Source organism: Equus caballus, chromosome 17 (assembly GCF_041296265.1).
Source record: "Equus caballus isolate H_3958 breed thoroughbred chromosome 17, TB-T2T, whole genome shotgun sequence".
In the NCBI taxonomy this organism is placed as follows: Eukaryota; Metazoa; Chordata; class Mammalia; order Perissodactyla; family Equidae; genus Equus; species Equus caballus.
This window is the reverse complement of record NC_091700.1, coordinates 15,595,329-15,621,837: the sequence shown is the minus strand read 5'-3', so window position 1 is coordinate 15,621,837 and position 26,509 is coordinate 15,595,329. Positions and strand designations below refer to the sequence as shown.

At 40.0% G+C, this 26,509-nt stretch overlaps 1 long non-coding RNA gene across 23 annotated transcripts in view; it reads left to right on the top strand.

Annotated features, from left to right (window-relative positions):
- Positions 1 to 10,695: 10,695 nt before the first annotated feature.
- The window catches only part of LOC138918318 (uncharacterized), a 64,481-nt gene continuing 48,667 nt past the window's right edge, over positions 10,696 to 26,509 (top strand). For 6 of the 23 annotated variants that reach the window (XR_011427527.1, XR_011427526.1, XR_011427536.1 and 3 more), the window contains exons 1-3: positions 10,697 to 10,845; positions 12,252 to 12,456; positions 13,010 to 13,065. This is a non-coding gene — a long non-coding RNA (uncharacterized lncRNA). Of the gene's footprint in view, positions 10,972 to 12,251; positions 12,457 to 13,009; positions 13,066 to 26,509 lie in introns of all 23 variants that reach the window. The other 17 variants (XR_011427531.1, XR_011427530.1, XR_011427539.1 and 14 more) reach the window with 9 other exon arrangements.

The window sequence follows — 26,509 nt, the reverse complement described above, 5'->3', positions numbered from 1 at the left end:
ATGCTACTTCCTAGCACAATCTTCTCTGGTGACCCCAACTAAAGTAGGGGACCCCGTTCCCACCGCAGCATCTCCCACCTCCTTTCCCTGCATTATTCTCCGCACAGCACTCCCCGTCACACTATGCGTCTTGATTGTTTCTTGCATATTATCTATCTAGAAAGACTAGAAGAGAAGCAAAGTGCGGGCAGGGACCTTTGTCTGTCTGTTCCCTGCTGTCTCTCCAGCACCTGAAACACTCCTGAGCTCAGAGGTGACACTCCACAAATGTTTGTTGAGTGAATAATGGGCTGAATGAATGAAAGCATACATGCCATGCCCCTGAGCCCCTGCATATGGTCCCCTCTCTTTCTGGGATGCCACCAACATCTTCTCCTTCAAGGCCTAGCTCAGCATTACCCTATCTCTGCGGCACCTCCTCCTCTCCATCCCACCCCAGCAGCATTGTTTTTGGTTCCCCCATCATACTTTACACATACTTCTCTAATAATACTCACTACATTCAATTATTGTCTGGTGGCTTTTTTTCTTTTAAAAGATGTACATAAGCAGTACATGAATACATTCACTTTATTAAATATTCAAACAATATAGTAAGTGAAAGATCTCCTCTAGGCTACTCTCAAAATCTACCTTTCCTTTCCAGAAGGAATCTTGTCTGGGAATTTACATACACATACATGGATAAAAAAGTAAAGTTTTGTTTTGAGTGTGCATGTGTGTGCTTTATTATACCTATGTTCTGGCATTTTCTATGATTTGCATCTTTGACACAGAGTACTTTGTGTGATTGTCCGTTTTGTACCGGTATGCATTTAAATCACTTTAAAAAATACTTTAGCATTGAATTAGATAGAATGGAGGCAAGAAGATTTAGTTGGCCACTCCCCATCTTATGGGTATTTAGATGGTTCACATTGCTGCAGCCATGCCACAGTGAAAGTTCCTACACAGGTCTGTTAGAGCATATGTGTTTCTCCAGACTACATACCTAGAAGGGAAATAGAGGATTTGAAAAGTGTGCAGATTTTAACCTGCCAATTCACCCTTTAAAAAGCCTGTAAAAATTATGCTTCTGTAAAGGTGGGATATTTTTAATATTTGCCTATTTGCTGGGAGAAAATGTCTCATTCGAGTTTTGTTTTTGATTTCCCTGATTATTGCTGAAGTTTACATGTTTGTCTATATTTATTAGAATTTAGTTTCTCTTTTGTGACTCGTTTTTCCATCTTCTTGGCCCGTTTTTCTTTTCTCTTGCTGTCACTATCTTATGTACCTGTTTGTTTTACTTGACTGTGAGCTCCTTCAGGTGGTCATCACATCTTATTTATCAAGGTTTCCCCTTCCAGAGCACACAGACAGTGCTTAATGAATGTATATCCAATTGCATTATTGAAGCCATAGGCATTACCCTCTATCATGGTTATCATCATTATCATCCTCCTCATCACTGCCAGTACCATTTATTTAGTCTCACAGGATGCTAAGCCCTGTCTTGGGAGGTGTGTGTATATTGTCTCTCATCTTCCTAATACCTCGCCCAACAAAGTGACTATTGGTAGCTCTGTTTTACAGATAAAGCAGTTGAGACTCATGCAAGTTACATGGGCTGCCCAAGGACACTCAGCCGGATTATGAAGGGAGGGATTATGGAGCAGAGTCTTTTCAGCCTGGTTCCAAAGTATGTGCAGTCTCCCTTAGAGCAATTGGCCTCTTCCTGGCCACACATTAAAATCACCTGAACAGGCTTTTAAATGATAGCTATATCCAGTCCTACCCCAGGCCAATTGATTCAGAAACTCTGGGACTAGGTCTGGGGAAGTGGTGTTATAAAAATCCCTACATGATTTTGATGTGCAGAAATGGTTGAAAACCTTTGGTCTACATTGGGAGTGAACCAGGTTTTTTTGTAAAGTGCCAGATAGTAAATATTTTAGACTTTGCCTGCCATACAGTCTCTGTGGCAACTATCCACCTTTGCTGTTGTAGGGTCAAAACAGCCAAAGACAAAAATGAACGAACATGACTGTGTTCCAATTAAAACCCATTTACAAAAACAAATGGCAGCCAAATTCGGTCCATGGGCTGTAGTTTGTGGACCCCTAGTCTATATCATAATACTTCGAAGATCTTGGAATTTCGGATTGTCCCAGTCAAACCACGACATCTGGTCACATTAATTACCTTGCTAAGTCTCAAGGACAGTGGCATGAGAATCCTTGCCCCACCTCAAGAGATTCTGCTTCAGTAGGTTGGGGCCTGGGCGTCTGCATTTCAACAAGGGATGCCGCTGATTCTGATGTAAGCAGACTTCGTGGGTCCTTACTGCAAGAATCACTGGGCTACCGAAGCATAATGTTCTTGGCAAGTAGCGAAAGCTTGGCTGGAGAAGCAGAACTGGTTCTTATCCAAAAATTCTTTAAGCTCACGGATAGACATTTTTTTTTTTTTTAAAGTAGAGATTTTTTATTTTTTAAAGATTTTATTTTTTCCTTTTTCTCCCCAAAGCCCCCCGGTACATAGTTGTGTATTCTTCGTGGTGGGTTCTTCTAGTTGTGGCATGTGGGACGCTGCCTCAGCATGGTCTGATGAGCAGTGCCATGTCTGCGCCCAGGATTCGAACTAACGAAACACTGGGCCGCCTGCAGCGGAGTGCGCGAACTTAACCACTCGGCCACGGGGCCAGCCCTCACGGATAGACATTTTGTGCGTCCCTGCCTGCCTTATGTTCCAGCATCCTGCCTCCAAGGTTCTGGGACCTTTGGTGCCCCAGCATCAAATCTTCCCAGTCTGCACGTTGGCAGAGAAGGAAGCCGTCCTGCCTCTTCAACTCTGAAATTAGTAGAAGACCAAAGTCCTTGTATATTTCAAAATATTGAAGAAGAAAGTGACTGTTTAACCACCTACGTGATAAAACTGATACTGGCATTTATCAGTCTGTGTGTGTGTGTGTGTTTTAATAGTTCAGTAGTTAGAAAATGGAGCCTCCATTTTCCCCTCATCCGCTTTGAAGCTATGTAGTAGGTGAATGCCATCATTTCTGTTTCCGACCTCTTTAGCATCCATTATTTCTCTGTTGGCCACATCTAATAGTCTGGATCCTTTTAGTTGTTGATGGCGCAGCGATTACTGGGGCTGCTGCTTTAGGATGACATCCAAATGCCTCTGAACAGTTGAATTTACTTACTGCTTCCCTCCTGAAAGCTTTTTAGCATGATCCAGCTGGGGTGGTTTCATTGGGAAAACCATTATTTGTGGCTCTCTTTTTTTGAGGAGTAGAAATAAATTTCCCAAAAGATGAAAGTGGACGCTGTTCATTGTGGATCTGCAATCTTACTTTTTCTTCTCTCTCCTTCTTACATTTCATTTGCACAGTTTTTCTCAGGAATGACTTCTTTCTGGGGAAATGTAATGTTCTAACTTGCACGATTGAGTCAAATCAATGTTTAGAGTGGTTTGGACTTTTAAGCCTTTTGCTGGATTTTGGCAGTATCATTTTATACTGTAAAACCCCTTTTTCCCAGGTAACCTATAATATTCATATTGAACATTATTCACAGCTTTCTAACACCCCCTCATTTCACTTACCTATCAGCTAAGCAAATAGTGCTCAAGAGTTAAAAATATGCTATTCTTCCTCTACAGCACGTGCACTTTTATGTGAAAGGGGAACTGCTCTGTGTTCCTAATCTCTATATACATATCTATCTGTGCATGTCATAGCTTTCAACACTGTAATTAGACCCAGAAACCACACCGTGCCAACACAGTGCACACATGCAGGTTTATAGAGCAGCTGTGACAAATATCTAATATGGTAAAACACCTTTTCACTAGCTGGGACAAATTCTAGAGTATACAAGGAGAGTTTCAAATGAAAATTAGGTAGAAGAATCTGAACTATTTCATGCAGGAGGACTGCACAGATGAAAATATCTAGGACGCCTCTCTGGAAGAGTGTATTTGAGAGGCAGTGTGCAATACTGGAAGGCTGATGGCTCAAGGAGTCCAATCCTCTTGGATTTAAATCCCAGCCAAGGTGCTGTGTGATCTTAGGCAAGTTACTTTACCTCTCTGAGACTCAAGTACCCTGTTACGTCACAGAGATAATAGCAGCACGTTTACCTCATGGGGCTCGTGTGAGGATTAAGTGAGGTAACAAATTTCAGGCTGCAGACACACTTTCGTCATCTGAGGATCGGAACCACACTGTGGTGATGAAAATGAAAGGAGATATGTCATCATTACAACAGAACTCTCTGGAATATGCCCCTCCCTGCCACACACACAGCAAATATGAGTCTCTCTTGTGAACTGTCAATGTTAATAGCATCCACATTTATTCAGCTACCCTCATAAAAAAATTAGGAGCTACACTTAAATGGTTTCTCTCTCCTCCTACCTGTCCCCTTCTTCTCGTGCCTGATCCCCCATGGTCACTTGGTACCAAATTGTGCCATTCAGCCTCCGATATAACTTTCTAATTCGGTCTCATCAGCTTCATCCTCCCTGTCACTGCCTCAGTTCAGACCCTTATTGTTTTTTGTCTGGATTAATGCAAGAACCTCTTAACCAATTTCAGTATCTTCGGCTTGGATCCTCCATGATCCATTAGTAGCCCCATTTTACAGATTAGAAAATTGAGACAGAGAGAGGTTCAATCAAGAGCCCCAAATCACACAGCTAGTAAGTGGTGTTATAGGGATTCCAACGTCAGCAGCCTGGCTCTAGGATCTCTGCCCTTTCCTACCTTGGAGCTTGGTGCAGTGCATTATTTGGTTGTGGAAATCGGCAGTACCTCCTACGTCTGGTAATTGCCTCGAGTGAGTCCTGTTTCCCCCTCACCAGATGTTTCCTTAGAGCTGCTCTAACTGATACATCGATCCTGCAGGAGCTCCAAGGAGCAGCCAAGCCACTCTGCAGGAAGAGAGCGGGTGAAGGAGGAACAGGCAGAAATGTACAAATGAGTTCTGGTGGGAGACCATCAGTGCATCGTGGATGCTGTCCAGAGGCTGACGTGGGCCACGTATAAAAAGGGGAGGCTGAACTAGGGATGGAGAAAGTAGGGATTCAGGTCCATTTCAGCATTTCAGGAGTCTGGTCCAGGGGGTGGGGCCTGGCATGAAGAACTGCCAGGGGGGATGATGCTCGGATTCTGGCAGTAACAGAGGCTGCTGGTTTAGAGCAGGATCGCAGGCAGACGTGATGCTGTGGTACCACAGGGACAGATCATCCATGTTCCCGTGAAGCCACAGCCACTCTGAAGCCGGGGCCAGGGCTTTCCCACACGCTGTGGTCATAGGCTCTAGAGTGGCAGGAAAAGTAAACTGAGAAACTACAAGTTTCTCCTTGTAGAAACCTTACTCATTCTTTAAAGCTCACTTAAAAATTAATATTTATCTAAGGAATCCATACTTGTGCCTTTAAAATCAAATAGTACTGAAGGCTTTATAAAGAACTGTGACAGGCCCTCCCCAACCTCACAACCGCAGTCCTTTCTATCCCCCCAGTTCCATTCCCCATGGAAACCACTTGAGCCATTTCTATCATAGCTGTTCTTGTGTTTACCTCCATTTATATAACTACTACGAATACTTGTATTTAAAAGTAATTTTAAAATATTAGATACTAACTTCTTGCCGTGGTAGATAAAATTTGAGTAGGTAAAATTGCAGGTGGATGAAATTTGGTCGACACCCCATTCCCCTCTTCACTCTTCTCAGTCTGTCCTCACTTAAATCTTTATTCATGCAAAGTTCATCTTGGCATGGAAGGTGACCCCTTTCCTGGAACGTGTTCAGAGACTGCTCCTCCCCTGCTCCCACAGAGCTGTGTATCTCTCTTAGTGCACTGTTCCCCTTGCCCTTCCACGTTGAGGTTATCTATAGAACAGGTCACACAGCTGTGGTCTTTACCGCTGTGTGCCCGATATTGGTAAACCCTGCTCTTCTTCCCTGTCCCTAGCCATCTCTATATCTCTCTGCTTTGCCAGTCTCTGGGTGGGGGGAAACCAAAGTGGGTACTTCATGTGTGCCCTGAAAGGCTGGGACACTGGTCGTTCACTCTGCTCTCTCTTTCCCTGAAAGGAGAGCTCTTTCTAGCTGAGGAGTTCCCTCTTAGCACTGAGTAATGCCACCTTAAAGGATGGGGTGATGCAGGCAAAATGAAGCTGTTCTTCTTTCTCTTTATGTGTGGTTATTCTCACATTTTTTGTTCTGCTATGTTGCTAAAGTTTCTTAAGGGGGCTTTAGAGCTCTCCCAGAACTCTTTTTGATCATGGGTAGGTAGCAGTCTAATTGTTGATCTTTCTGGGAGGACAGAGGCTAACATCTCCTACTCCCCCATCTTGGTGACATCACTCACTAACACATCGTTAAGGATTTTTCATTTATATTCATGAGGGATAGTGGTCTTGTCTTTGCATGTGATGTCTTCACTTGCCATTGAAATCAAGGTAACTCTGGCCAATAGAATGATGTGAGACCAGCTCTCTCCTTCGATATTTTCTGAAATAGATGGTGGGAGATTGGGATTGTTTGCTCCATTAATAGTCAATGGAATTCACCAGTTGAGTCATCCGAATCTGGGCTTTTCTTCCCTGAAAGGGTTTTAATTACTAATTTAATTTTCTTGTTTGTTACAGATCTATGGAGATTTTCTATTTCTCTTTCAGTCAGTTTTGGAAATTTGGATCTAAGAATTTGCCAATATCTTATAAGTTGTCTAATTTGTGGCATAAAGTTGTTCATAATATTCTCTTATAATCCTTTAATTTCTCTGTGGGTGGCCCTTTATAATTTCTGATATTGGTAAATTCTATCTTCTCTCTTCCTTGGGGATGCTAGCTAAGGGATAGTCAACTTTATCTGGTAAACAGCCAATTTCTGGTTTTATTGATTTTTGTGTTTTGTATTTCACAGACATGTGTTCTAATCTTTTGTATTTCCTTTCTTTTTCTTGTTTTCAGTTTGGTTTATTTTCCTTTCTTTCCTTTCTTAGGGTGGGAACTTAAATTATTGATTTGAGACTTTCCTCTCTTCCACTATAGGTGTTTAATACTATAAATTTCTCTCTAAGTACTGCTTTAGGCACATCCCATAGACTTTGATATTCTATTTTTTAAATTTTCATTCACTTCAGACTCATGTGTTATTCAGATGGATGTCATTTAAGTTCCAAATGTTTGTGGATATCCCAAATATATTCCATTCTTGATAGCTCACATTCCATTGTGGTTGGAGAACATATTTTATATTATTTCATTCTTGCTAAATCTGTTGAGTTTATTTTATGGCTGAGTACACGGTCTATCCTGGAGCATGTTCCATGTGCTATTGAAAAGAATGTGTGTTTTGTAGTCATTGAGTGCAGTGATCTATACACGTCACTTAATTTAATTTGGTTGATAGTGCTGTTCAAGTCTTTTATAACCTTGCTGATTGTCTTTCCTCTTTTTAATCCATTATGGACAGGAGGCAGTTGAAATTTCCAAGTATTGTTGTTGAATTGTCTCTTTCTCCTTTCATTTCTGTCAAATTTTACTTCACGTATCTTGAAGCTCTGTTGTTAGATTTGTAAGCATTGATAATTTTTATATCTTTCTGATGTATTGACATTTTGTCATTTGGATATGTCCCTCTTTGCTTCTAATAATATGTCTTGTTTTAAAGTCTGCATTGTCCAGTATTAATACAACCCTCTAGCAATCTTTTGGTAACTATTTGTATGATGTGTCTTTTCCATCCTTCTGGTTTCAACTTCTGTTTGTCTTTGAATCTAAGATGTGTCTTTTGTAGATCACATGTAGTTGGATCTTGCTTTATTATTCAATTTCCCAATCTCTGTCTTCTTATTGATTTTTAGACCATTCACATTTAGTGCAGTTATTGATAGGATCAGAGTTACATTTGCCATTTTGCTATTTGTTTTCTATGTCTTCAGGCTTTTTTGTTCTTTGTCCTTCCTTTATTAACTTCTTTTGTGCTAAATAAATCTTTCAGTATATCATTTTAATTCCTCTATTGAATATTTTTTACTGTTTTTGAGCTATTTTCCTAGTGTCTGTGCTAGGGATTCCAATATGCATTTTAACTGACTATGGTCTATTTCAAACGAATATTAACTTAATTCCTATGAAATATAGAATGTTTCCTCCAATATAACTCTATTACTTTCCCCTCTTGTGCTATTATTTTTATATATATTATATCTAGATATGTTACCAAACCAATACTACAATGTTACAATTATTTCTTTGTACAATCTCATGTCTTTTAAAGAATTTAACAGAAGAAATGAGAAAATATATTTATAGCTTCTTTTTTTTTAAACCCAGAAATTTATTACTTAAGGCTCTCTTAATTTCTTCCAGCTGATTCGAGGTACTGTCTGATGTCATTTTCTTCCAGCCCAAAGAATTTCCTTTAGTATTTCTCACAATTCAGTTCTGATATCAAGAAATTCTTCCAGTCTTTTTAAATTTAAGAATGTCCTTATTTCACCTTTATAATTAGTGGATAGTCTTGCTGGATAAAAAATTTCTTCGTTACCATTTTTTCTTTCAGTATTTTGAATATGCCATTTCTCTGCCTTCTAGGGTCTATCTTCTCTGATGAGCAATTAGATATTATTTATGTTGATGCTCTCCTGTACATGTTCAGTTGTTTTTCTCTTTCTTCTTTTAAGGTTTTCTCTTTGTGTGTGGCTTCCAACAGTTTGACTATGATGTGTCTAGGTAAAACTATATCTTTGTATTTATCCTACTTGGAGTTCAGTAAGCTTCTTGGATGTGTAAATTAACATTGTTTCATCAACTTTGGGAAGTTTTGGACATTATTTCTTCAAAAAATTACAATAGCTATTAGATCCACAATTTGAGGAGGTGTATTAGATGAGATTTGGGACATTTACTGGGAAAGTCTAGGAACCTGGAAATTGGAATGATTACATGTATTTGGATTCAGATATAGCTGAACTCATTGGGCACAATGAGTCTCCCTTGATTTCATAAGCAGTTGTCTCTCCCTGTGTGAGGCTGTTCCTTCATTGCTGGTATTTCAACTATAGGATGAATCTCAAAATCATTATCCTGAGTGAAAAAAAAGCCACACAAAAATACACTGTATGATTCCTTTTGCATGAAACCCTAAAAAGATAAAACTAATCTAATATTGACAGGCATAGAGAGAAACAGTTCCCAGATGGAGGTGTCTGAACACTTTGAAAAGTGATCCAATATACTGGGGCTCTCAATAGATTGCCTCAATTACTCACTCAGATAAGGCTTGAATACAAGAATATCTTCAAGAGGGACATTAAGTTCCTCAATATTTTATAAAATGATCACTACCCATATGAGGGTGAATGCCAGGTAAGTACACCTCCCCCAATTACTGCTAGAATGGACTCAGTGTGAGGTCAAGATTAAGGTGAATAAATTGTATTCCTTCACTTACATGGATTTACCGAGCATCTAGGAAGCCCAAAGTTATTATCAGAGGAGAAGGATATGGTCAAACATATACTACTACTTGGTCAGAACAGATATTCTATACTCTGTGCACTTTGCCTGGCAGGTGTACACTTGCCTCTGCACAGCTTTGAGGCTTATTAGACAGTTCAAGTTTGTTGTACCTGCCACACTCTCTGCAATTTTAAGGCCTTTAAGGTATACTAAAAGTCACTGCTTTGAGGAGCTTAGAAAAAGAAGTGAAGAGTAACTGAATTCTGACAGTGTCTGTCTCACTTCTCTCTCTCTCTCCAAATCCTAAGGGGTGATCCTAGTATAAGTTACCCCTGAAGGAGATACACACTATCCTCAGGCCCTGTCCAAACTTCCTTACTGGCTCCAGGCCCATAATGGGAATAAAAAACCAGCTATGTTCAGAGTAAAATTGCAAGAAATCCAGAAATTAAAAAACCAAAAACACAAAAGGAACTCAAGATCTTGCCCAATAAAGCAGAAACTAGGTAGCACATAAGGGGGTGGATCCTTACCATATTAGATTAGGAAGGATGAATTATGTTTGGATAGGCTCAAATTAATCAATATGAGTATACTCCCTGTGGACTCAGGAGCAGCCCATGTTGCATTTCAAAGCAATGAAATATGTATTTCCTCTAATGGGATACTGACAAATGTTTTTTAAAACTCTTAGAGTGTTTCTCATGTGCAGCCATCTTTTGTGGTGACATGGAGCACCTGTGCAGACCCTCAGTAGAATCTGCACACTGGGCCCCAGGCGCGCCAGGATGGGGCTCAGGGGTTGGTGGGTCCGGCGGCTGTAAAGGAACAGGGTGGAGGTCCCAGGTTGAAAAATTGTAAAATTATAATTTTGCAGCTATATAATTTAACTACTTCAGTCATCATGTCTTTTTCTTTTTACAAAGTCAATTTTCCTACCTAACTCCAAATTTTTTTCACACCATCTAAGTAATATTTTAATATTTTCCATATCCAATCCGTATTCAAATTTCCCCAATTACCTCCAAATGACTTATGAAAAAAAATGCTATTTTAATCGGGAGCCAATAGCGGAGTACCCTTTGCATTTGACAGCAGAGTTCAGGCTTAACCCTTAACCTCTTCAGGCTCGGAGGACCCTGGGCAGGAGAGATTTAAGAACACCATCCTCCCGCTTTCGCAGAAAGGCCAAGAGTGACTTGAAATGTACACGCGGAGGCCTATGGGAAATGTAGTTTTAAATAGGTGAGGTTCACCGCCTGGACTCTGGGAAGGGGACGCCACGCTCCTTCTGCGCAGGTGCAGCCGTAGCCGCCTCGTTTGTCTTCTCAGGACTCCAGAGAACCGTTGGGGAACTTTGGGGTGTGCTCGGAAAATGCAGGGTGCGCACCGAGGGCGAGGGACTAGCTGGGAAGGGTGTGCCTGTGCTTGGGGATGGGAGCAGAAAGTGTCTGGGACCTCGTCGCCCCCCGCGGCGGTGTATAAACCCGGGCGGGCCGTCAGAGCGGGTAAGGCCAATGGGGGAGACCCCGGCCCTCGGGCTCCCGGGGCGCAGATGTTCGGGGCGGTCTGGGGTGCCCGAGGATCGTGTGACCAGCCCGCCTGCAGCCCGACCGGAGAGAAGCCCGTGTCGGCGGCGGTGGGTGCGGGAGGGACGAGTGCGTTTATCAGGCGGATGGTGACCGTTGGTCTGCGGTGGAGCCCGAGCTCTGGAGCACTACAGGCCCGGTCAGTGCCAGCTCTGTCACCTGTAAGCAGGGGCGACAGAAGGAACCGGGGCGAGAGTCAGGGTTCTCATCTATAAATATTAATAATGATTGTTTCACGGCGGCGTTTGGAAACATAGATCACTATTTTAGACAAGTGCCAGGTAGGAAGCCTTAAGTAAGTGACAGCTGCTGTTATAGTTAGAGGATGCTTTGTTTTTTTTACTGGATAGTTTAATGTACCCTGACAACCACTTCACCAGAAACCGAGGCTCGGGTCGGTGGCCCGATGTGCTCGAGTGAGGAGCTCCCAGCCAGGGAATTTGGATTCGAGGGCAGGTGTGCTTCTCTTCAGTCTCAGGCTTTGTCTGATGTCACACCTGCCCAAGACTGGCATTACAGCCTTCACAGCATTTAGGAACATGGCCTGTCCCTGCGTCCCCAGGGATGTAAGGGAAAGGATGTGGATGGAATCCCACCGTGTGTCACATGTATCCTGGGATCTCTAGTGTCTCTTCAGGTCCCTTGGGTCAGACAGAGGTGCCTGGCCCCCTCTGCATTGTCAGGCTTTCTGTCCTTGAAGTCTAACGTTATAATGAATTCCAAGAGTCAGGCTTTTTGCCCCTAAAATGAATTTATTTCTCAGATCCATGTCCCAGTTGCCTTGAAACAAACCAGCCCTTGTGAGGCAGGAAGCAGGGGGCCTCTGTGAGGGAGTCTTACCTGGAAGAGAGCGCCCCTCTGACCTTAGACCTCTCTCCAGAGCTTCAGAGCAGAGACAAGAGCCCAGAAAGGAGCAGATGCTAGATTTGCAAGATCAGAAGCAGGTCTTGATCCCCCTGCCCAGAATGAGCCAGACTTGATGATGATGCCACCTTCAGGAGCCACCACACTGTGTGACAGTGGGGCATTTGGGCCGTCCCTGGGAAGTACAGATGAGCTGGGGTGGCCCAGGGGCAGGCTGCTCAGGAAAGGCTGCTTTGTTGGAGAGCCGTGAGGGCAAGGTCTGGGGGTAAGGGACAACCAGGCAGAGGAAGGAAGTTCTGTCTCCAGTCCCCTTAAATGGCCCCCGCTATTTACAGATGCGCTGCTGTCACACATGTCCACCACCACATGTGACATTAGTGACATTATCCTGATGTCACAGGATCCAAGAATGATGATCTGTGAAGAGTTTTCCGAGGTCACCTACTTCTAACTCTTTTGAAAGATTTAAAGACATTGGGCCTGAAAATTTCAGTGACTTGTCCAGGGAAACGCAGTTTGTGACAGTTCACTCTCTCACAGGTAAGTTACCAAAAGCATCTATCAAAAGGGCCTTTTGAGAAATACTTCCCAGCTGAAATGAACAATTAAAAATTCCTGTCTTGAATCCTCCCATCTCTTTTACTAGGCTTTCCGTGGATTGTGTATACCAGGGGTTAAATAATATTACTGAGAAAAATAGGTAAATGATGCATACTGAGTATTTTTCTGCTAAGTTAACTTTAATGAAGGAATAGTGTCTTGTCGTTTGGCGTACTTTAATTCAACTAATCGGTTGTTTTTATTTCTTTCTGTTATTCAGAAGGACGCATGCGTTATTGTTAAATCAATCGAGTAAAGTTTATGTTCACTCAGCAAAAAACTGCAGATTTCAGCTCCGTGGTCATTTCAGAATCACACAAAGACAGGTGTTGCTGCCTGTCCATGATCCTTCTTGTGCCTTTTCAAGGCCCAGAGGGCCCTGTGCCTATGGGGAGGATGATCCCCAACTGGGGTGCTGAGATTTGAGGAGGTGAATCTAAGAGCTGTAAGACAGCTAAATCTCAGGACCCCTGTCTTCTTTCTGTCCCCTCAGCTGAACCACAGTCCTCTGTACTCGCCCAGGAGCCACAGAAAGTGCACATCCCTCAGGTGAGCTCTTTATTCATTCCCCACTTTATATTGTAATGGATTTATAAGGTTTAGCAGGATCCATGCATTAAAGGAAAAGGAGAAGTAGAAATAGTAGAAATCAAGTCAGTCTTGAGGAAAAATATACCATGTTTTACTATTAATTGTGATGTTGGCTGTTAGCTTTGAGTGGGTAACTTTGTCAGGGTAAGTAGTTTCCCACTAAGCTACCTGTTTCAATCTCTTTACTTGTGATTGGGCTATTCAGATTCTCTGTTTCTTCTTGATTCAGTTTTGGGAAGTTGTATGAGTCTTAGAATTTATCTGTTTCTTCTAGATTGTCCAGTTGGTTGCTATATAGTTTTTCATTGTATTCTCTTATAATCCTTTATATTTCTGTGGTATGTGTTGTAATTTCTCCTCTTTCATTTCTAATTTTATTTATTTGAGCCTTCTCTCTTTTTTTCTTAGAGAGTCAGGCTAAGGGTTTGTCAATTTTGCATATGTTCTCAGAGAACCAGTTCTTTGTTTCACTGATCTTTTCTACTATTCTTTTTTCTTTTTTGGTTTCAATTTCATTTATTTCTGCTCTGATTTTTATTATTTCCCTCCTTCGGCTGACTTTGGGCTTTGTTGGTTCTTCATTTTCTAACTGTATTTTAAGATTGCTTATTTGAGATCTTTCTTGTTTTTTAAGCTGGGCCTGTATTGCTAGGAATTTCCCTCATAGGACCACTTTTTCTGCATCCCATATGAGTTGGTGTGGTGTATTTTCATTTTCATTTGTCTCCAGATATTTTTTGATTTCTCTTTTAATTTCTTCAGTGATCCATTGGTTGTTCAGTAGCATGTTGTGTAGTCTCCACATATTTGTCACTTTCCCAGCTTTTTTCCTGTAGCTGATTTCTAGTCTCATAGCATTTTGGTCAGAAAAGGTGCTTGATGTGATTTCAATCTTCTTAAATTTATTGAGGCCTGTCTTGTTTCAAAGCATATGGTCTGTCCTTTGAATGCTCCATGTGCACTTGGGAAGAATGTGTATTCTGCTATTTTTGGATAGAATGTTCCATATATATCTATTAAGTCCATCTCGTCTAGTTTTTCATTTAATTCCACTATTTCCTTGTTAACTTTCTGTCTGGATGATCTATCCATCGATGTAAGTAGAGTGTTGGGGCCCCCTAGTATTATTATGTTGTTGTTAATATCTCTTTTTAGGTCTGTTAATAGTTGCTTTATGTACTTTGGTACTCCTTTGTTGGGTACACGTATATTTATAAGTGTTATGTCTTCTTGTTGGAGTGTCCCTTTTATCATTATATACTGCCCCTCTTTGTCTCTCATTGCCTTTTTTATCTTGAGGTCTACTGTGTCTGATATAAGTATTGCAATAACTGCTTTCTTTTGTTTGCCATTAGCTTAGAGTATCATCTTCTGTCCCTTCACTCTGAGCCTGTGTTTTTCTTTAGAGCTAAGAGTGTTTCCTGGAGGCAGCATATTGATGAGTCTTGTTTTTCAATCCATCCCACCACTCTGTCTTTTGATTGGAGAATTCAATCCGTTTACATTTAGAGTGATTATTTATATATAAGGGCTTAATGCTGCCATTTTATCACTTGTTTTCCAGTTCTGTATTTCCCTTGTTTCTCATCTTGTGTATTTTGGACTGCCAGTTCAGTTTGGTAGTTCACTATGATGGTTTTCTCAGTTTTCTCTTTTTTGTGTGTGAGGAAGACTGGCCCTGAGCTAACATCTGTAAGCAATCTTCCTCTCTTTTAGCTTGAGGAAGATTGTTGCTGAGCTAACATCTGTGTCAATCTTCCTCTGTTTTTTGTATGTGGGATGCCAGCACAGCAGGGCTTGATGAGAGATGCATAGGTCTGTGCCTGGGACCTGAAGCTGCAAACCCTGGGTGGCTGAAGCAGAGCATGCAAACTTAACCATTATGCCACTGGGACAGCCCCTCAGTTTTCTTTTTTTTTGTATCATTTGTGTCTCTGTTCTGATTATTTGTTTAGTGGTTACCATCAGGTTTGTATAAAAAATCTCGTAGATGAGATATACCATTTTCTGATAGCCTCTTATTTCCTTGGCCTAAGCCAGTTCCATCCCTTTCCTCTTCCTCTGATTTGTTGGTCATAACATATTCTGTTTTGTGTTGTGATTTTGTGGTTAAAATCACAAGATTATAGTTATTTTTGATGTTTTCCTTCCCTTTATCTTTAATGTCATAATTAAGTTTTTGCTAACCTGTTCTGGTAGAGAGCTGCAATTTTCTGACTTTGGCTGCCTATTTATCTCCTTGCTCAAGGCTTTGTGAACTCTTTTTTTTCTTTTTCAGGTATGAAGGTCTTCTTGAGCATTTCCTGTTTGGGGTGTCTTGTGGCGATGAACTACCTCAGCTTTTGTTTATGTGGGAAAGTTTTTATTTCTCCACCATATCTGTAGGATATTTTTCCCTGGATAGAGTATTCTCGGCTGAAGGTTTTTGTCTTTCAGAATTTTGAATATCTCATTCTTCCTTCTCATATCCTGTAAAGATTCTGCTGAGAAATCTCCTGAAAGTTTGATATGGTCTTTGTAACTTATTTTCTTCTGCCTTGCTGCCTTTAAAAATATTTCTTCTTTGTCACTGACTTTTGCCAGTTTTACTACTCTATGCCTTGGAGTAGGTCTTTTTACATTGATGTAATCAGAAGTTCTGTTAGCGTCTTTTACTTGTAATTCCAGCTCCTTTCCCAGGTTTGAACAGACTTTCTGCTCCTTTCTCCCTCCCTTCTCCCTCTATAATACCCATAGTTTTTATGTTGCATTTCCTGATTGAATCAGATATTTCTCAGAGAATTTCTTCGTTTCTTTTTAGTCTTAATTCTCTCTCCTCCTCCATCTGAAGCCTTTCTATATTTCGGTCCTCCAGATTGCTAATTCCGTCTTCCATAATGTCAGCTCTGTAATTCAGGGTATCCAGATTTTTCTTTATCTCATTGTGTTTTTCATCTCCAACATTTCTGATTGGTTTCTCTTTATAGGGTCAATCTCTTTTGTGAAGTATTCCCTCTGTTTATTAATTTTATTCCTGATTTAATTGAACTATCTGAATTTTCTTGTAACTCGTTGAGTTTTTTAATGTTAGCTATTTTGAATTCTCTGTCGTTTACATTGTAAATTTGTGTGCCTTCAGGATTGATTTCTAGGTGCTTTTCATTTTCCTTCTGGTCTGGACTATTAATATATTTCTTCATAGTATTTGATGGGGTTGGTTTGTGCCTTCACATAGATAGTATCTGGTTTCAGATTCCACCTGCCACCACTGGAGGAGGTTCAGGAGCTGTGTATTCTGAGCCTGCTGTGATCCCTGGTGTCTGTGCTTGTCCTTTGGAATCTATGCTGACAGGACCCATCTGCGATTGCCTGCTTGTAGCTGCTGCTTTGCTAATGTACGCACGGGCACTCTAGACGGGGTCCCTTGCTCTGGCTGACTGGCTGAGCTTGTGAGCCCAGCAGGGGGAGGGGCACTTCTTTTGCATGTGCCATCCCATGGGTGTTCTCTCTTTGCCCTCGCTGTCTGTCCTGGCGTGCTGGCTTCATGAAGACAACCCCACAATAGCTTAGCCTCCTCTGTGGAGCTTTCCTATGGGATGTGAGGGAACTTGGAGAGCAAAGGCATTCCCACAGAGTCTCCCCCCAGGCCCCTCTTTTCTCAGAGCTGTGCATGGTCCTGTGCCCTAGGTCATTGCTGGGGAGGGAGAGGAGATCCCCTTACTTCCTCCTTCTTCCTCCTGGGGGGTCCAGCACCTCCACCTTCAGACATAGGGCTGCATGGGTCTCTCAGATGTTTTTTGTGTTGTTTGCCTGTCCTCTGTTGGTTTATGAATGTCCTTTTCATTGTTTCTTAGGGAGGAGAGTCTAAGGGAAGAGCTCACTCCGCCGTGATGCTGATGTCATGCCTAGTCATTCTATTTTTTAGTTTTTGAGGAATCTCTGTACTGTTTTTCACAGTGGCTGCACCAATTTACATTCCCACCAGCAGTGTATGAGGGCTCCCTTTACTCCACATCCTCTCCAACACTTCTGTTTTCTTTGTAAAGATTGGCACCTGAGCTAACATCTGTTGTCTATCTTTTTTTCCTTCTTGTTCTCCCAAAACCCTCCCAGTACATAGTTGTATATTCTAGTCGTATGTCCTTCTGGCTGTGCTGTGTGGGATGCCACCTCAGCATGGCTTGATGGGTGGTGCCGTGTCCAGGCCCAGGATCCAAACTGGCAAAATCCTGGGCTGCTGAAGTAGCGCACACGAACTTAACCACTCGGCCATGGCACTGGCCCCTCTCCAACGCTTCTTATTTCTTGTCTTTTTAATAATAACCATTCTGATGGGCATGAGGTGATATCTCATTGTGGTTTTGATTTGTATTTCTCTAATAATTAGTGATGTTGAACATCTTTTCATGTGCCTGTTGGCCATCTGTATATCTTTGGGAAAATGTCTGTTGAAATCCTCTGCCCATTTCTTGACTAAGTTTGTTCTTTTGTTGTTTAGTTCTTCATATATTTTGGATAGCAACCGCTTATTGGATAAATGATTTGCAGATATCTTCTTCCAATTGCTAGGTTGTCTTTTCATTTTATTGATGTTTCCTTTGCCATGCAGATGCTTTTTAGTTTGATGTAGTCCCATTAGCTTATTTTTTCTTTTGTTTCCCTTTCCTGAGGAGACATATTCAAAAAGATACTGCTAAGAATGATAGCAAAGAGCTTACTGCCTACGTTTTCTTCTTTGGAGTTTTATGGTTTCAGGTGTTACATTCAAGTCTTTAATCCATTTTGAGTTAATTTTTGTGCATGGTGTAAGATAATGGTCTACTTTCATTCTTTTGTGTGCGGCTGTCCGTTTTCCCAAAAGTGTTTATTGAAGAGACTTTCCCTTCTCCATTGTATGTTCTTAGCTCCTTTGTTGAAAATTGGCTGTTCCTAAATGTATGGGTTTATTTCTTGGCTATCAATTCTGTTCCATTGATCTGTGTCTGCTTTTCTGCCAGTATCGTGCTGTTTTGATTAATACAGCTTTGTAGTATACTTTGAAATTAGGGAATGTGATGCCTCCAGCTTTGCTGTTTTTTCTCTGGAGTGCTGTGGCTCTTTGGGGACTTTTGTTGTTTCCAATAAATTTTAGAATTCTTTCTATTTCTGTGAAAAATGTCATTGGGGTTTTGATAGGGATTGCATTGAATCTGTAGATGGCTTTAGGTAATATGGACTTTTTCAGTATGTTAATTCTTCTAATCCATGAGCACAGAATATCCTTCTATTTCTTTATGTCTTCTATAGTTTCTTTCAACAATGTCTTATAGTCTTCAGTGTATAGGTCTTTCACCTCATTGGTTAAATTTATTCCTACCCACTTAATTCTTTTTGTTGTGATTGTAAATAGGATTATATTCTTGATTTTTTATTTCTGCTAGTTTGTTTTTAGTTTTTTGATGGATTCTTTAGCGTTTTCTATATGTAAAATCTCATCATCCACAAGTAGTGAGTTTTACTTCTTCCTTTCCAGTTTGAATATGTTTTATTTATTTTTCTTACTTGATTGCTCTGGCTAGGACTAAGAAGGGTGAGCGTGGGCATCCTTGTCTTGTTCCTGCTCTTAGAGGGATAGCTATCAGTTTACACCATTGAGTATAATGTTAGCTGTTGGTTTGTCATATATGGCCTTTATTATGTTGAGGTACTCTCCTTCTATAATTATTTTATTGAGAGTTATTATCATAAATATGTGGTGAATCTTCTCAAATGCTTTCTCTGCATCTGTTGAGATGATCATGTGATTTTTATTCTTCATTTTGTTAATGTAGTTTATAACATTGATAAAGAATACTGTTGTAATCCTTTGTATTTCTGTTATATTGTTTGTGATTTCTTCTCTTTATGATTTTATTTATTTGAGGCTTCTCTCTTTTTGTCTTATTCTACCTAAAGGTTTGTCAATTTTGTTTATATTTTCAAAGAACTAGCTCTTAGTTTCGCTGATCTTTTCTATTTTCTTTTTACTCTCCATGTCATTTATTTCAGCTCTGATTTCTAGTAGTTCCTTTGTTCTCCTGACTTTGGGCACTTCATTTTTCTTCTTTTCTGATTCTTTTGGATGTATTGTTAGATTGTTTATTTGAGATTTTTCCTGTTTCTCAAGGTAGTCCTGTGTTGCTAGGAACTTCCCTCTTAGTACTGCTTTTGCTGTATCCAATAGATTTTGGTACACTGTATTTTCCTTTTCATTTGTCTCCAGATATTTTTCCATTTCTCCTTTAATTTTGTTGTTCCAATAGTTAATGAATAGCACGTTGTTTAGGCTCCACATATTTGTGACTTTTCCAGCTTTCTCCTTGTGGTTGATTTCTAGTTTCATACCATTGTGGTTGGAAAAGATGCTTGATATCTTTTCAGTCTCCTTAAGTTTATTGGGAGTTGTTTTGTTTCCCAACAAACAGTGTATCTTTGAGAATGTTTCATGTGTACTTGAGAGAAAATGTATATCCTGCTGCTTTTGGATTGAATATTATATATGTATCTATTCAATTCATCTGGTCTAGTGTTTCATTTAAGGTCAACGTTTCTCTGTTGATTTTTCTCTCTAGAAGACCTATCCATTGATGTAAGTGGGGTATTAAAGTTCCCTACTCTTATGGTGTTGCTGTCAGTTTCTCCCTTTAGATCTGTTAATAGTTGTTTTATAGACTTTGGTGCTTCTACGTTAGGTGCATATATATTAATAAATGTTATGTCTTCTTGATGGATCATCCCCTTTATCATTATATAATGCCCATCTCTGTCTCTTGTCTTTTTTGGCTTGAAGTCTATTTTGTCTGATAGAATTATGGCTACATTCACTTTCTTTTGGTTGTCGTTTGGTTGGAGTATCGTCTTCCACCCCTTCACTCTGAGCCTATGTTTTTCTTTAGAGCTGAGATGGGTCTCCTGGAGGCAGCACATTTGGGTCTTTTTCTTCTTTTGTTTTTTTTTGGTTATTTTTTGTGTTTGTCTTCATCTTTATTTTTTATTTTATTTTTTTTAAGGGGCCTTCCCCCCCTTTTTTTTTATTGAGTTATTGATTAGTTACAATCTGGTGAAATTTCAATTGTACATTAATGTTTGTCAGTCATGTTGTAGGTGCACCACTTCACCCTTTGTGCCCAGCCCCCACCCCACCTTTCCCCTGGCATCCGCTAAACTGTTCTTGGTCCATAGTTTTAAATTCCTCATATGAGTGGAGTCATACACAGATTATCTTTCTCTCGCTGGCTTATTTCACTTAACATAATTCTCTCAAGGTCCATCCATGTTATTGCAAATGGAATGATTTTGTTCTGTTTTGCAGCTGAGTAGTATTCCATTGTAAATATGTACCACATCTTCTTTATCCATTCGTCTGTTGATGGGCACTTAGGTTGCTTCCACGTCTTGACTACTGTAAACAGTGCTGCAATAAACATTGGGGTGCACAGGACTTTTGGGATTGCTGACTTCAGGCTCTTTGGATAAATACCCAGTAGTGGGATGGCTGGGTCATATGGTAGTTGTATTTTGAGTTTTTTGAGGAATCTCCATACTGTTTTCCATAGTGGCTGCACCAGTTTGCATTCTCACCAGCAGTGTATGAGGGTTCCTTTTTCTCTGCAACCTCTCCAACATTTGTTGCTATTAGTTTTAGATATTTTTGTTGTTCTAACGGGTGTAAGGTGATATCTTAGTGTAGTTTTGATTTGCATTTCCCTGATGATCAGCGATGATGAGCATCTTTTCATGTGCCTATTGGCCATCAGTATATCTTCTTTGGAGAAATGTCTGTTCATGTCTCCAGCCCATTTTTTGATTGGGTTGTTTGATGTTTTGTGGTTGAGTTGCGAGAGTTCTTTATATATTAAGGATATTAAGCCTTTGTCAGATATATGACTTGCAGATATTTTTTTCCCAGTTAGTGGGTTGTTTTTTTGTTTCAATCCTGTTTTCATTTGCCTTGAAGAAGCTCTTTAATCTGATGAAGTCCCATTTGTTTATGCTTTCTATTGTTTCCCTTCTTTGAGAAGGCATGGTGTCGGAAACTATCCTTTTAATACTGATGTCAAAGAGTGTACTGCCTACGTTTTCTTCCAGAAGCCTTATGGTTTCAGGTCTCACCTTTAGGTCTTTAATCCATTTTGAGTTTATTTTGGTGAATGGTGAAAAAGAATGGTCAATTTTCATTCTTTTACATATGGCTTTCCAGTTTTCACAGCACCATTTGTTGAAAAGACTTTCTTTTCTCCATTGTATGTCCTCAGCTCCTTTGTCAAAGATAAGCTGTCCATAGATGTGTGGCTTTATTTCTGGGCTTTCAATTCTGTTCCATTGATCTGTGCACCTGTTTTTGTACCAGTACCATGCTGCTTTGATTACTGTAGCTTTGTAGTATGTTTTGAAGTCAGGGATTGTGATGCCTCCCGTTTTGTTCTTTTTTCTCAGGATTGCTTTAGCAATTCGGGGTCTTTTGTTGCCCCCTATGAATTTTAGGATTCTTTGTTTTAATTCTGTAAAGAATGTCATTGGGATTCTGATTGGGATGGCGTTGAATCTGTAGATTGCTTTAGGTAGAATGGACATTTTAACTATGTTTATTCTTCCAAGCCATGTACATGGAATGTCTTTCCATCTCCTTTTGTCGTCATCCAATTCTCTCAGAAAGGCCTTGTAATTTTCATTATATAGGTCCTTCACTTCCTTAGTTAAATTTACCCCAAGGTATTTTATTCTTTTTGTTGCGGTTGTGAATGGTATTGTATTCTTGAGTTCTTTTTCTGTTGGTTCATTACTGGAGTATAGAAATGCTACTGATTTATGCAAATTGATTTTATACCCTGCAACTTTGCTGTAGTTGTTGGTTACTTCTAACAGATTTCCAATGGATTCTTTGGGTTTTTCTATATATAAGATCATGTCGTCTGCAAACACCGAGAGTTTCACTTCTTCCCTCCCTATTTGGATTCCTTTTATTCCTTTTATTCCTTTTTCTTGCCTGATTGCTCTGGCCAGGACCTCCAGTACTATGTTGAATAAGAGTGGTGATAGAGGGCATCCTTGTCTCGTTCCTGTTTTCAGGGGGATGGCGTTCAGTTTTTGCCCATTGAGTATGATGTTGGCTATGGGTTTGTCGTATATGGCCTTTATTATGTTGAGGTAGTTTCCTTCTATGCCCATTTTGTTCAGAGTTTTTTATCATAAATGGCTGTTGGATCTTGTCAAATGCCTTCTCTGCATCTATTGAGATGATCATGTGGTTTTTATTCCTCAGTTTGTTGATGTGGTATATCACGTTGATTGATTTGTGGATGTTGAACCATCCCTGTGTCCCTGGTATGAATCCCACCTGATCCTGATGTATGATTCTTTTGATGAATTGCTGAATTCTGGTTGCCAAAATTTTGTTTAGAATTTTTGCATCTATGTTCATCAGTGATATTGGCCTGTAGTTCTCTTTTTTCGTGGTGTCCTTGTCAGGTTTTGGTATCAGTGTGATGTTGGCCTCATAGAATGTGTTAGGAAGTGTTCCATCTTCCCTAATTTTTTGGAATAGCTTGAAAAGGACAGGTATTAAATCCTCTCTGAAAGTTTGGTAGAATTCCCCAGGAAAGCCATCTGGTCCTGGGGTTTTATTCTTTGGGATGTTTTTGATTGCTGTTTCAATCTTTTTCCTTGTGATTGGTCTGTTCAAATTGTCTGCCTCTTCTTGAGTGAGCTTTGGGAGATTGTAGGAGTCCAAGAATTTATCCATTTCCTCTAGGTTATCCATTCTGTTGGCATATAGTTTTTTGTAGTATTCTCTTATAACCTGTTGTATTTCTGCAGAGTCTGTTGTTATTTCTCCTCGCTCATTTCTGATTTTGTTTATTTGAGCTTTCTCCCTTTTTTCTTTGTAAGTCTGGCTGGTTTTGGGTCTTTTTCTTAACCTGTCCAACCTCTCTGTCTTTTCATTGGTGCATTCAATCCATTTACATTTAGGATGATTATGGATATATAGGGACTTACTATTGCCATTTTATCTTTTGTTTTATGGTTGCTCTATGTTTCCTTTGTTTCTTTTTCCTTGTGTTTCTCACTACAATTTCAGCTTGACGGTTTTTGGTGATGTGTTTTTCAGTTTCCTCTTTTTTTATGTTTCGTGACTCTGCCTTAATTTTTGTTTTGTGGTTACCATGAGGTTTGTATAAAAGGTCTCACAGATGAGATAGTTCTTTTTCTGCTGATAGCATTTTTCCTTCATTTGACTAGGCAAGTTCTGTCCTTTTCTTCTTCCCTTGCTATTTTTGTTGTCAAAATTATTTCTTTCTTTATTGTGAATTTGTTACCAAATTGGAATGGTTAATGTTATTTTTAATGCTTTCTTTCCCTTTAACATTTGCATCACAATTGTTTACTAACATGTTCTGATACAGAGTTGCAGTTTTCTGATTTTATCTATTTATCAACTTGTTTAAAGCTTTGTATCTTTTGCCTTTTCATTTCAGACAGGAGAGCTCTTTTTGACATTTCTTATAAGGCAGGTCTAGTGGCGATGGACTCCCTCAGTTTTTGTTTGTTCCTCACACTTTATTTCTCAGCTGCAGCAGTGGACCCCCAGCTGTCGCAGCACCCAAGGACACAGAGCTGATTATTACAGTGTTGATTAATACAGTCCCTAAGTAGCTCTCAAATACTTGTACTTTTTTGCATCCTTTCTGAAACCACCCTAGTCGAAGTAAGCAACTAAGTAACTGGATGACTTTAATGACCTCATGTCTCTGATCCTCAATTTCTTGGTTTGTGAAATGAGGCAGTTAGAAGGAACACCAAGTTTCTTCCTTCTCTTTCTTCTGTGATTATCAGAATCTACAACTATGGAGAGACTCAGGGAAAAATCAATTCCAGTGCTTTGGGAAACCATCTCACTTTCTCCATTTAAATTAACTCTTGGGGTGACTGAGATTGTGCCTCATATCCTCTCATAGCACTGCTCTTAAGGACAGTCTCAGAATCTTCAAGACAACTTAAAAGAAGGCCCTTTCTCTTAAATAGGAATCTGCCTTATGCCATGTTTTGAGCTGTAGAAAATATTTTAGAATGAGATTCTAGTGTTGGTAACAAATTTATCTACATTGTTAATTCATCTGAAAGCTCCTATTCTTGAAAATGGCCCATGTGGAGGTAGAGAAGTTCCATGCAAAGGTTTAGTCCATTTTTGTTGACAATCTCTTGAGTGTATGTTAAAAACCTGGATAACAGGATAATGTTAATGGAGATTGGGGGAGGGACAGTGATGAATGAGTTTGGTTGACTTTCAGCAGTAGTAAGGTCAAAATGAAAGCATTATAAAAGAAGAGTAGAGATTTAGGTCAGGGCTTTCTATGAAAAACAAGTAAAAACCATAAGCAGATGGAAAAAGTTTAAGTGACACAGTATGGCAGATTCCACTGATGAGTTTAATAGGCAGCCATTTTAGTGGCAGAGAGAGTAGACTGATTCAAGGGACAAGAACCAAAAAGCAAGGGGTCCCATCCTGCCCTGAGGATTCTTTTGCTCTGAAGTGTGTTAGCCCAGCTGAGGGAAGACCTGGGGAGGATGTTGTAGATCCTCTAAAAGAGGCATCCATCAGCTGCAGGAAGATGTGTCATCTCTCCCCAAAGCTCATTAGCAGATTGGAAGTGGCATGCTGCATTACTCTGATTAGCATTAATTTTATAATTCTAGGCAGAGAACTTTCCTCCACATGAGTCAGCCTTCACACAAAAACACAGACTCACATGGTGTGGATAAAACACAAGTAACCTTACTGCCGCTTCCCATCTTCCAAGGACCCAGTGGGAAGGAAAATGTGGTTCCCTAGCAAAGAGGGGAGTTAAGGGCTGGAGTTTTCCAGCTCTCCAAGCTGGGTGCAGGTCCCACAAATCGGGGAGAAGTGCAATGCCATCTTTCTGGCAGACCAAGACTTTGGGAAAACTGGGTCCTTCTGATCTGGTTAGGGAAGACGCAGTATTTCCAACAGCCACTGCAGCAGGGCAACAGCAGCATTACAAGTGAGATGAGGAACGTTGCCTCAGAGCCTCCCAGGGAGAGAGCATTTAGGCCGCTACCATTTATTGGGATAACTGGTTCCTGGCCCTTTGGAAAATACCCAGTCATCCCAGGGCTAGACTTCTCAGGAAAAGTAACTTGCCAGTCCCTTTTAAAATTGCAACTAAAACCTATCTACACTTTTATTTGTTACATATATTGTTGGGGCTTCATTTCAAAATGCTATATTACAAAACTGTTTCAGATAACTTTAAATCCATGGCAGTGACTTTCAAATTCTTTTGATGGCAACTCACAAAATAAATCTATAAATTACTTTTTATCATAAATCAGTATATACGCACACACACCAAAAGAATATAAAAATTTTATGAAACTGTTCTTACCTTTTTACGTGTAATACACTCTAATATTATCTATTCCATTTTGTTTCATTGTTTTTTAAGTGCTTGTCACACCCTCTAGAATTATTTCATAATCCACTAATGGGTCAGGACCTGCAGTTTGAAAAACACTATTTTAAAATTATTGCTTCCAAGTACCCTAGCCAGTAGTCTGGTATCCAGATTTTTAAAAGGCTTATTAAAATGCATCATCAAAAAGCAATATTTGCTAAAGGACCCTCAGTCTCTATAAAGAGCACTGTCTTGGGGATTCCATCCATAAGTTACCAGATAAATAACCAGCTTTCCTTTGCAGAACTGAGATGTGAGCTCAACACCAAGTAAAAATGACATAAAATCAGAACAAAGTTGGAAAAGGAGGACCACCTCCAAATGCAATATGTGGTCCTTCTGGGAAACATGAAGCAGCCTAGAGTGAGGTGAGGGGTACAAAACAGAAAAAAAAACTTTAATGGAGAAAAAATCAAGCTTGTAACTGCTGTCTCCAGGCTTCGCAAGGTGCACTTGTACTTCCAACCCTAAGAGACAGAGTGATGTTCAGCATGACTCCATAATCCTGTGGCCTTGAGAACCTCAGCTGACATCAGTTAAGTCATTTAAGGATAACTGCAAATTAAATTAGTTCATCCTAATTATGCAAAAATGATAAATTCAAATAAGCAAGGTAATTCAATTCTGAATTAAAAATTTTTTCAATCACTTGACATCTCAAATCAAAGCAAATGGGTAATGTTACCAATTATATCAATTCGACTCTATATTTCAATACATAGATATATGATGAACAATTAAAATTCTTATGTGATATGCATTTAACTTGTTAACATTTATGCTACAGTAGGGAACCACACTCGAGAAACAGGGTCATGTCCTTGAAAACCAAAGAAGGTTATCACAAAAGAGTCTTTGTAAGAATCCAGCAACAGAATGAGTGCCCAAAATCTATTAAGTAAACTATCCCACAGGAAAAGTGAGTCAGATCA